Source organism: Hypomesus nipponensis, chromosome 4 (assembly GCF_054491055.1).
Source record: "Hypomesus nipponensis isolate SF chromosome 4, ASM5449105v1, whole genome shotgun sequence".
Taxonomy (NCBI): Eukaryota; Metazoa; Chordata; class Actinopteri; order Osmeriformes; family Osmeridae; genus Hypomesus; species Hypomesus nipponensis.
Genome location: NC_140364.1, coordinates 1,060,850 through 1,071,181, shown reverse-complemented (window position 1 = coordinate 1,071,181; position 10,332 = coordinate 1,060,850). Strand labels below are relative to the sequence as shown.

At 40.0% G+C, this 10,332-nt stretch overlaps 1 long non-coding RNA gene across 1 annotated transcript; it reads left to right on the top strand.

Annotated features, from left to right (window-relative positions):
- Positions 1–2,704: 2,704 nt before the first annotated feature.
- Positions 2,705–9,792, top strand: LOC146294929 (uncharacterized). Its single transcript, XR_014753244.1, has 2 exons — positions 2,705–2,769; positions 9,604–9,792. It is a non-coding gene; the product is annotated as an uncharacterized LOC146294929 (long non-coding RNA).
- The last annotated feature ends 540 nt before the right edge of the window (positions 9,793–10,332 follow it).

Genomic DNA, 10,332 nt, shown 5'->3' with positions numbered 1-10,332 from the left:
GCTCTGACTCACCATTGTGAGTTATACTCTCGGGTAGGATGGCCTGCTTTGGCCACCCGTAGGCTCTCTCATTGGTACACCCTTATTTATAAGGCAATCCTTGGTCTGCTCCCTAACTACCTGTGTGTTTGCATCAACCACAGAAGTGTCGGACAATATTCTTTTCAATCTCTGGACTTTTTTATGCTCACTGTTCCAAATGCCAGAACGGAAATGGGAAAAAGGGCTTTTGGGTACTCTGCCCCCTCATCATGGAATATGTTGCAGAATGTTTTAAAGTTCAGGGAACTAATATCACTGACTACTTTTAAATCTCGAATGAAAGAAATAGAGGCAGGTTCCCTAATATGTAAATGTTTCTTAAATTAACTTTATGTCACTGTTTCTTAGCTCTTAGCTTTTAGTTTCTTTTAACTTGTCTTGTTCTGTGTTTTTCTGTGTGTAACTCTGTGTTTTTTATGCTGCGAAAAATAGATTTTAATCTCAATGGGACTTCCTGGTTAAATAAAGGTTAAATAAAAAAATAAAACAAACATTTGCATCTCCCTAAAGCATGACTGGACAGTTCAGAAATGGTCAAATGTGTGTTCAAACCTGTATCTTTTTCACAGATCACATCCTTAGGATGTAAGCTTTCAGAAAATACATGGGTTAATCCTTTTCCCTTAATGGCCATCAGCCATATATACTCCATTTTCCAATACCAAATTTATTATGCATGGGCAGCATACTAATATGGAGAGAAGGACTTGTCTCATTAGATAACATCCTGAGGGTATAAGCTTTCAGAGGATATATGGTTTTAATGGTTGAATCAGTTTTGCCTTCATGTTACCAGTGGCTAAACCAGACTTTTATATATGAGGTGGCCAAGGGGTGGCCAGGGCTACTTCAGGGGGTCCACAGACCAAGACTGAAAATGTGTGTGTAACCTTAGCCTGGCATCTAAGCAGTGTAAATTATTCATATGATTGCTGATGAGAAATAGAAATTAAAATTCACTTAAACCTGAGTTCTTCAATGTGGCCTAGTATAGTCCACTAGGGTTACTTTAATCAAATTATACATTTACTATGAATAGACTGTGTCTCTACATCTGAATTGCAACTCATTTCTGTCTTACACACACTGTAGTGTAGGCTACTTCCAAACTGGAGAGACTTTTGTCACTCTGTTTTCATGAATACACTGTATAATCTGGGTCTAACCAGGTTAGATCCTTCTTTTACATTAAAACATAACTTTTAGTGTACTCACACAAAAAATGCCACAGCCATCAAAACAAGAACTCTCATGAATCAACAACCATCATTTTAAAGTGAGGCTTAATCTGGGAAAAAACTTTTGTGTAGACTTACATGTGAGGCCTACAAACACAGGCTAAACTTGGCATGTGACTGACTGACTTGTATGCTCCTCTGCGGTCTTGGGGTGGTGCAAGGATATTTCCACTTGATCCTGTTTGCTCAGCTTTTTGAAGAAGTCTGCTATCTCACCCTTTCTTTTAATGTTTGAAGTGAACACTAAGCAAAAATAACATGTAGGCTTACACATCTAATTACCCACATTTGAGTCCAATCTTTAACATATTCCCATTATTATCTTCAATCAACTACTAAATCATGGCTAGCCCTACTCTGAAATACGTAGGCTATTTCGCAGGCATTATACAATAGCAAACAGGGTTGCTATCTGACTGCAGCGTTAATCTTTTGTAACGTTAATAAATTGATAAGGCATCTCATCAATGAATCTTAGCAGTTAAAGTACAAAAATAGTGTAGCGACCCACGCGAAAGACATATGTTAGGCTGTTAGTTGGTTGTTTACCAGTCGTGTTCACAGGGTCCGACATGTCAATCAACCTCCTGTCTGCTAATCACGGCAATGCCCAGAATGTTACTATTGTTTTGTGTGCTACCTTTCTTTTATTTAGAGTGGGCTAGGGCCAAACAACTGTTAAGGCCGATTTATACTTCTGCGTTTTTACGCACACGCACACGAGGAACGCCCCCTCCGTCAAAATATTGCCTCTGCGTGTCCACGCAGAGCCCTCGCAGAGCTCTGCGTGCGCCTTCTGATTTTCCTGACTGTCCAGGTGCCAGTATGGTACTCCGACTCCGTTACGGATGGGCGGGCCGCCGGATAGGACGGATTAATTAGCATATCTGTTGCCTTTATGGTTCTCCGAAGGCTGGGGGTGCTGAAAACAATTCACCGCCAGAACAGTAGGTGGAGAAGCGTTTTTTTTTGTCGAAAACACGTTGCTTTGTTGCGTCTTTGTAAGTTAGAAATCGTCGTTGTTTATCTCCCACCTCTCATCACACGTGTGCCACTCTTACCAGCTGTCACTAGTCAGACGATGAGTGCAGCAGGTGCAGTCACATAATATTATATTAAAGACAAACTCAAGGCCCGCCGCGTCATTTTATGTGGCCCGCGGAAGATTAATGGGCTATTGAAATAAGTCTACGCTGCTTTACAGCGTGCATTGACCATAAACGACATCTCTCACCAGGGACGTCGTTAGGCCTATTTCTTCAGCCCCCCCAAATCATTTGGCATTATTGTCTTAATTTTTTTTAAATAATAATAATTAAACTATTGTTTCTCACACGGAAAAGTTATTTATAACTCTAACAAATTATAATCCAATAGCCTGTCATCATACTTTACGATACAAACCCCGGGCGCTAGTACCGTCTCGACGTCAACGACAGCCAGTATTATAGCCAAGGAGTTCAAAGTAAATGATGCACGGAGTGAAATTGTAAGTACAAGGAGTTACAGAATGTGGCTATCTGTAGTTGTTAGCGAGTGTTACCTGCTTTAGGTTTACTTGATATGAGGCAAATGAAAGCGAATATTGTAGTGGGCTATGTTAAAACTAAGCTAGCTAACTACTTTGTTAGAAACTGTCCCCAGTTAGCAAGAGTGTGAACTAGCGAATTCGAAATACAAGAAATAACTACCGACGTCTCTCTATCCTTTGCATTGATATATCTCTCTAGTATTTCAAAACAATATTATCAGTCCCTATAGAATGTTGTTATTTATAATCAGTTAATGCTTGTGAAAACTAAATGTCATAGTGTCCCTCATAACGCTATTGTGCCGGTATATCATCCAATTCATTGACCAGATGGATATAAGAACATTCTTTAGGAGAGGTGGCAGCTCCACCCAGTCAGATGAGAGAGAGAAGCAGGAGATTGACAGGGCTGAAGGAGCCGGTGTGACGGAGGTTAGCGGTCTACAGGTCTAGAAGGAAATGAGTGGAGTTTTTTAAATTTTCTTCTACTGTGGTAGAAATGTATAGGCATTTGTTGTCAGGCCTAGGCTACTCCAAGGCATAGCCTAAACTAGATTATTACATGATATTTTTATGCCAAGTCATAAAATTGGCTTCTGGATTTCGATCAGTTATGTTTCAATGTTTGAACTTATCTTAAAGGTGACATGAAAACTTCATTTTATGAGGTTATTTAACATTAATATGAGTTCCCCTAGCCTGCCTTTGGTCCCCCAGTGGCTAGAATTTTCGATAGGTCTAAACAAAGCCCTTGGTGTTCTTCTCCGCCTTTGACAAAATCAAGGCTCAAACGCTCTGTTTGAAAATCTCCTCCAAGTGACGTAGATACGAGAAAGGTTACCTCCCCTCTCTCTGCTTTGCCCGCCCAGATCATCTGGCCCGCCCATGAGAAACTGAGCTACCACCGTGCAAAAGGGCAAGTGCGATATCGTTTTTTCCTAGAGAGACATCATGGGGAGCAAACAAACAAAGCACAACAGTTGCTCAGTGCTTGGATGTACAAATGCAAGCACAAATCTTTATTTAATTCCTTCATCCGAGCCTCTGCACAACCAATATCTCAATTTTATTTTCGCTGGAAATGCTCCGACACAACTTCCCAAAGTTGTGCATGTCTGCGCCAAACATTTCATCCAGGCATGCAGCCCTAAATCTCAGAACTTCTTAAGTGAATCACACTTAGATGAGCTTGCCAAGCACTATAGCATCAATCTGAAAAAAAGAGGATACAAAAATATAAAATAATTGCCGCACGCAAACATGCCACTCCCCTTGGGGCTAAGCCCCCCCTTTCTTTGAATCCTAGAAACGCCCCTGTCTCTCACCATGCATTTCAATTGTGTTACGGCAAAGTGACGACATCCCGCCTCTAGAAAGCAGTGTATGCACATCAGTGTTAAACGCAAGGTTTAACTGGGTGAAGGCGAGCATGGTTTGAATGACAGCACTCCAATGGGGCCGGTTCTGCGAACGTACCCCATGTGCATTTTCAGCCAAGGTCCTCGGGCATTCAACCCAAGTTGGTATCGCTCTCGAACTTGGTTAGAGTACTCAGCCAAGCCAGCATGTTTCTGCTTCCCTTATCGACAATTTGGAGGCAGCAATGATGAAGACATCACCTTCATTAGACAAGGTTTTACCTAGGCTATTGGAAAACGGCAATGTTTATTTTACGTAAAGCTCAAAAAGCTATTCTGCGTTCAGATGAAGGGCAAAACAAGTTTTGCTCTTGCGCTATGCGCGCTTGCATTTTGTCACCAAACACTGAGAAAAATGTGCAAATGTATCCTCCAAGAAAAACAGCAGATTGTCCAAGAATTAAAAGGCGGACTTAAATTGCAGCATAATATGCCCTATGTTCACAAAAGCTACAACAAAGAGCCTGTTTTAGAGCTACATTTTGAGTGCAAACAAACTCCCCATCGCTCCATCCAGCTAGTTAGCTTGCCACGAGCATTCCTCTCCCTGCTTCACTAACAAAATATGGACAGATGTGCCTTGTTTTCGCTCATTTAATCGGATCGACCTCAAAATACATTAACATATAGTGGAAACGTACATCTACGAATGTGTGGTCTCAAATATACATAAAGATTAACATTTTTTAATTCCACAGCGTTCAAACAGTCCCCTCAGTTAAGGTTGGCTAGCAAGTTACAGCAGCAGCCTGGCCCTGTGACAGGTGGGGAGAGGGGCGCAAAGGGCAAATTTAATAGTGGTATCTTGCTTCCAACTCATTTTTTAGACAACCCATTCATTTGTAGCAGATAAACATCTAAAAACATGCAAGCTAGTAGTAGGACCGAAAACTATAGGATTGAGAGAGGTTAAAATAAAAGGAGTATAAGAGAAGCTGACAAAGCTGTTGAGTATTTCATTTGTTTGATGTGCAAGTCAACTAAACCCCTCTATGGGAAAATGTAGATCCAAAATTACTGAAGAGCTCTGGCAGTAGTGCAATGCTTTGATAATAGTTTACTACATCAGAACTTGCTGACTAACACGTTGTATTAGATCGAGTACAACATTTAAATAAAAGAAGCAATGACAAAAGGCTCTCACAAACAAGCTAGAAGTGGGTAGTAGCTTACTTGTGCTTTCCAATCAGAATCTAGTTTTGATTGGTGTTACCAAGACTTGTCCTGCTTAAAAAGCATCAAACTCTAGTCTTCTGTTTTTATACCTTGGTTCTATGAGAAGCCTTGTATGTAAAAAACATGTAAGTCACATTCACTGTTGACCATTCTCCTTAGAAGTTGAGGCAAACTAACCATCCACATCCTCAAACACCAAAGTGGCATCCATGGGCTCTTAACTGCTCATCTGTAAATGTAACTGTGTTTCCTCTATGTGTAAAAACCACTGTGATTTCGCACACTGACAATAAGACTTTGTTTGTCTAACATAAGTCTTACAATAACTTTGATCAGTGCATCAAGCATCATACTGACAGTGTGGGAAATGTACACAGTACCATTTACATGTACACAGGGTGAAATGTATTGTGCTATATGTAACAGAGTTAGAACAACAAAACTTGCTCCTCAGGTATGTAACAGGCCACCCGCGTCAACGAAGAGCTAGCTTTTCTTTGGCGTAGTTGGTAGTGGTCACGCTTGGCAAGTCGGAGGTTGTGCATTCGAGCCCAGTGAGTAGCAAACGAGCCTTGTTGTGATGGCGCGTGGCTATAGCTGTTACATACAAGTCACATATAACATGTATAGTAGGCCCACATAATGATGTAATTAGTATGTGGATACAAGAAAGTATGTATGTGGTACATAATAAGATAGCTCAACAAAATAAGTCAAGTTGTGACCATCCTTGTCATCTGGCTCATAGAAACAACAAGAAGACGCGACAGTTTCATGGTTTTCAGATGAGCAGTACTGAGTCTACAAATGTTGTTCAGATGTATGAGGATGTAGTTGATCGGTTTGCCTCGAAGAACGGCAACTCAACAGTGACAGTGACTAGTTTTCTTTTTAAAAGGCTTCTCAGAACAATGGCAACAAAAATGGAGAGTGGATGGTTGGATGCTTTTCAAGCAGGACCAGTCTTGGTATGGCCATCAGAATAGACACTGACTGGAAAGCACAAGTATGCTACTATAACTAGAGCTTGTTCGTGGGAGCAGATATCATTTTGTCATTCTCCTTTTTTAATTAAACCTAATCAACACAATGACGTAGGCTTGTTTTGTCCTTGGCAAATGCATGGACCAGGGGCGTCGTTAGACCCTTTTCACTGGGGAGCAGCGCACCGTTACTTCAGGAGACATCTGTTCAGGATTGTGAAAGCGACATTATCAGCGGTGGTGCCTACATATGAAGATGTGTTATGCCAAAGCAGTATCCCAATCAAAGCAGTTAAACCGAAAACTTAAACCGATGCCCGCAGAATTCCATGTCAGCGCGCTCTTCTGAGCTTGCCCAATAGCCACTGCAGCACCCACACAGAAGTTCAGGTGTCGGATTCGGCACACAAGTCAGAATTGAGGTAGGCTAAGAAAAACATTACGAAACGAAATAAAGTTTCTAAATGATAGGCCTACCGATCATCTTATTTAGACTAAAACAGAAAAACAATATTACATGAAGCTCAAAAGTATTTTGCGCTAAAATGAATGCGAAAAATATGTATGCTCTCGCATTTACTATTGATGTCCCTGCTAAAGCTGATATCAAACTTGCGTATCTCACTGTAAGTCGCTCTGGAGCGCCTGCTAAATGACTAAATGTATTTGAACTGTTGTACGGTGGGTTAAGCAAGGGGAGTTTCTATAGCCAAGTAGTGCATCGTGCACAGCAAGCTTGGAAGAAAAAGAGGGATATGAATAAGGGCATGTGCCCCAGTAGAGGTGTATGTCTAACAACGCCCCTGGCATGGACATTGTCAATAAGATGCTTGCATTTGTCTTACTGTACTGAATCTGATCCAAGTCCATCAACTACTGTATGTCTGGCAGAATAATGTCTCGAAGCCCAAATCTCAATCAACCTCCTCCCTTGATGTATCATATTCTCTCATCATGTCTGCTTTATCAAATCTTTCTCAAAATATTGCTGTAGTGCTGTAGGCCTGTTGTAAATGTTGACAACACCTGTCTTGTGTCTTAGAAGAGGTAACTTACACCTTAGAAATGTGTACTGTATAGGTACCATCACTATTCACGACAGTTACACTGGTGTCTGTCTAGTGTGTGATTTAAAGTGTAAATGAGAGTCGTTTCCTAAGCAAACTAATACACAGATGTACTGTGTCACTATTTAAGAAAATTCACCAAAAAACTCAAACGTAGAATTCCAAGACGTCTGTAATTAGCCAAGTGGTCTTTACACCCTTGGCTACTAACCTGAACTTCAATGCCACATCCTTAACTTGATGTCAATCTGTTCAGGAAAATCTCCTCTACAGGACTGTAAAACTGCTAACATTTCCCAGTTGGGACTTCTGAGATATTTGAGTTCATGCCCAATGAGTGCCCGCACCCATTCACTGCAATGAAAAGCTTCATGGAACTCCGACTCGGAATTTGAGCTTCAGGGACGCTTGACAAAAAATGACAACATTTGGCGTGTCGGACGTTTTAGAATTGTTTATGTGATGTTTTCCCATCGTATTTAAGACTTCATATTTTACAAACACGAGCTTTGTTAATGTAGCTGTTTACATATCCCACTCGTGCTGGTTAATCGGCTAACATGTTAAAGTAGGCTACATCCAAAGTCGGTGTCGTAAAACTAGCCTCTTTTTCCACAAACAGCTGATTAACGGAAGTAGCTTCGAGGTAAAACTAAAAACCTTTAAAAACGTCTACATTTAGCAAATATTGTTGATATTATTGTGCACAGGTGTTTTAGTATCGTTAATATGTAATTTACTTCCATAATTTCCCCAGGAATAACTAATAAAATGTATTTCAGGAAAAACGCTCAAACGGGTTTGTCCTCCCTAGTATAGTAATGTTTAGACATTTTACGACTATAGTCCATACATTTATTTGCTCGTTTGATTATTGTTAACTTTTTATAAACTCAGCTGTTGCAACGAAACCAAGCAATGTAAGCTACATTTCCGCTAGCCTGCCAATCTTCGGGTCCTACTTGAGCTGTATAAAAAATACCACATCGAACGACGACACGACACTAGTCGAGGAATTAACCTGGAAGAGGAGCCATTCGTGATGGACAAGCTTAAATGGTAAGTTGTTAATCATACAGAAGGTTTAGATTGATCGTTTTGTTGTCCAATTTATATTATTTTATCCGTCATGTCGAGTATTTTTTAGGTTAACCGTCAGTATCGTAAGGAGTAGCTAGGTTAACATTGACTCCCCGCTCACTAGCTCGCTCGCGCAATGCATTTGTTGTTAGCCGTTACAGTAGCACCAAGGTTTTTCCAACTGTCAAATTAGCATAGAAAACCTTACCACAGTACAGTAAAAAATTGTTATTTTGTCGGATATTAGACAAAAAGATACTCTGAAGTTCATACCCACATTAACCTTAACAATACATTAGCTCTAACATGTAACTAGGTATCTGCATACACAAGTGTAGCCTCACCTGGCAGCTACGTAGCGTTATAGTTAGCTTGTTGAAGTTGGTGGTCAACTAACCTACTGTAACTACTGATTTAACTTAACTAATACTTACAAAAATCTACAATTTACTACACTAATAGATAAAACGATTGATTAAAGGAAATATTTACACAATTATTTAACTATACTATTCTAAACTACACTAAAATACAAAAACCTACAGTATACTATATCTAACTAGCTAGCTAGCTAACTAATCAACTATCGAAGACTATTACTCTAAAATATTAAACAACTATACTAATAAAACAAATCTTAGTCAAACTACACTCAAACTCTAACTCTAACCTATGTCTTCCAAATCCACCAACAACTGCGAAGAATAACGTTTGTTATCACAATTTGAATGTGTTGCTGAACCATCCACGAGACGGCCTGGCTCGTGAGTTAAGTCTCTAGTTTCAGTGGTGGTTTTAATCCAGCCACCTTGGTGGTTGTTGTGTTACTCTTCTGTACCCATATGAATGGAGACTTTTGTGCCATACATGTTGTGTGTTAGTAGTACAGGGGATATGTTACAAACTTGTACAAGTATTAGTTTTTTACTCATTGACTCTTGATGTAACTGATAACGTTCACATGCATTCTCTCAAAGTAACTTGTGGCCAACATGATTCCTACTGTGTTTATTGATTAAAGTACTGTAAAACTAATATCAACATAATACAAGTAATCTTTGTCTTCAGTTTCCTGGGTGTCCCCATATCTGAGGACTTCGCCTAATCCATCAACACCTCTTCCTGAGGACCTCTGCTGGTCCCTCAACACCATCCAACTCAGCCCAACTACAGTTCCACGTCCGCCATCATTGCCTTTTCCTCGTCATTTATCACCATTGTCTCCACAACCTTCAATAAATTATACACTTGACTGTCTACCAGTGTACTGATTGTAACCTAACAATTTAGGTTAGTTGGGGTTGGTATGAACAGAAATAATGCTTGATAGTGTTCAATGTTGGTTATGGGGATAATAATCACTTGGTATGTCTGGTTGGATGTCCTCTTCCATGAAGTGGCTGTGAAGCCATGAACGTTTCATCTCTGGCTTGGAACAGTGCAACCACCAGATAGGACTGCTATAAACACCCACTATATAAACATGGAGTTCACATCTGTCCCCCCCAACTCAAGCCTGGCATGTTCCATCAAAGACATAGGTATAAGCGCAAGAGTGTGTCTACTTCTACCTGGAAGAAAATGAAATCAAAACAAACATAATATCAGCCTGACTTATGCAACAAAGGTAAATGAAAAAAGAATATATTCATGAAACAGGTCTGTTTAATAAATGAACTTTATTTTTTCACAGGTTTTGTGACAATTATAATCAATATAAATTCAGAAGTAAAAACACGGAGAGGGGCAGAAGCAACTGTCATTTTCCATTTTAAACTTCAGAACCAGACTTGTTCT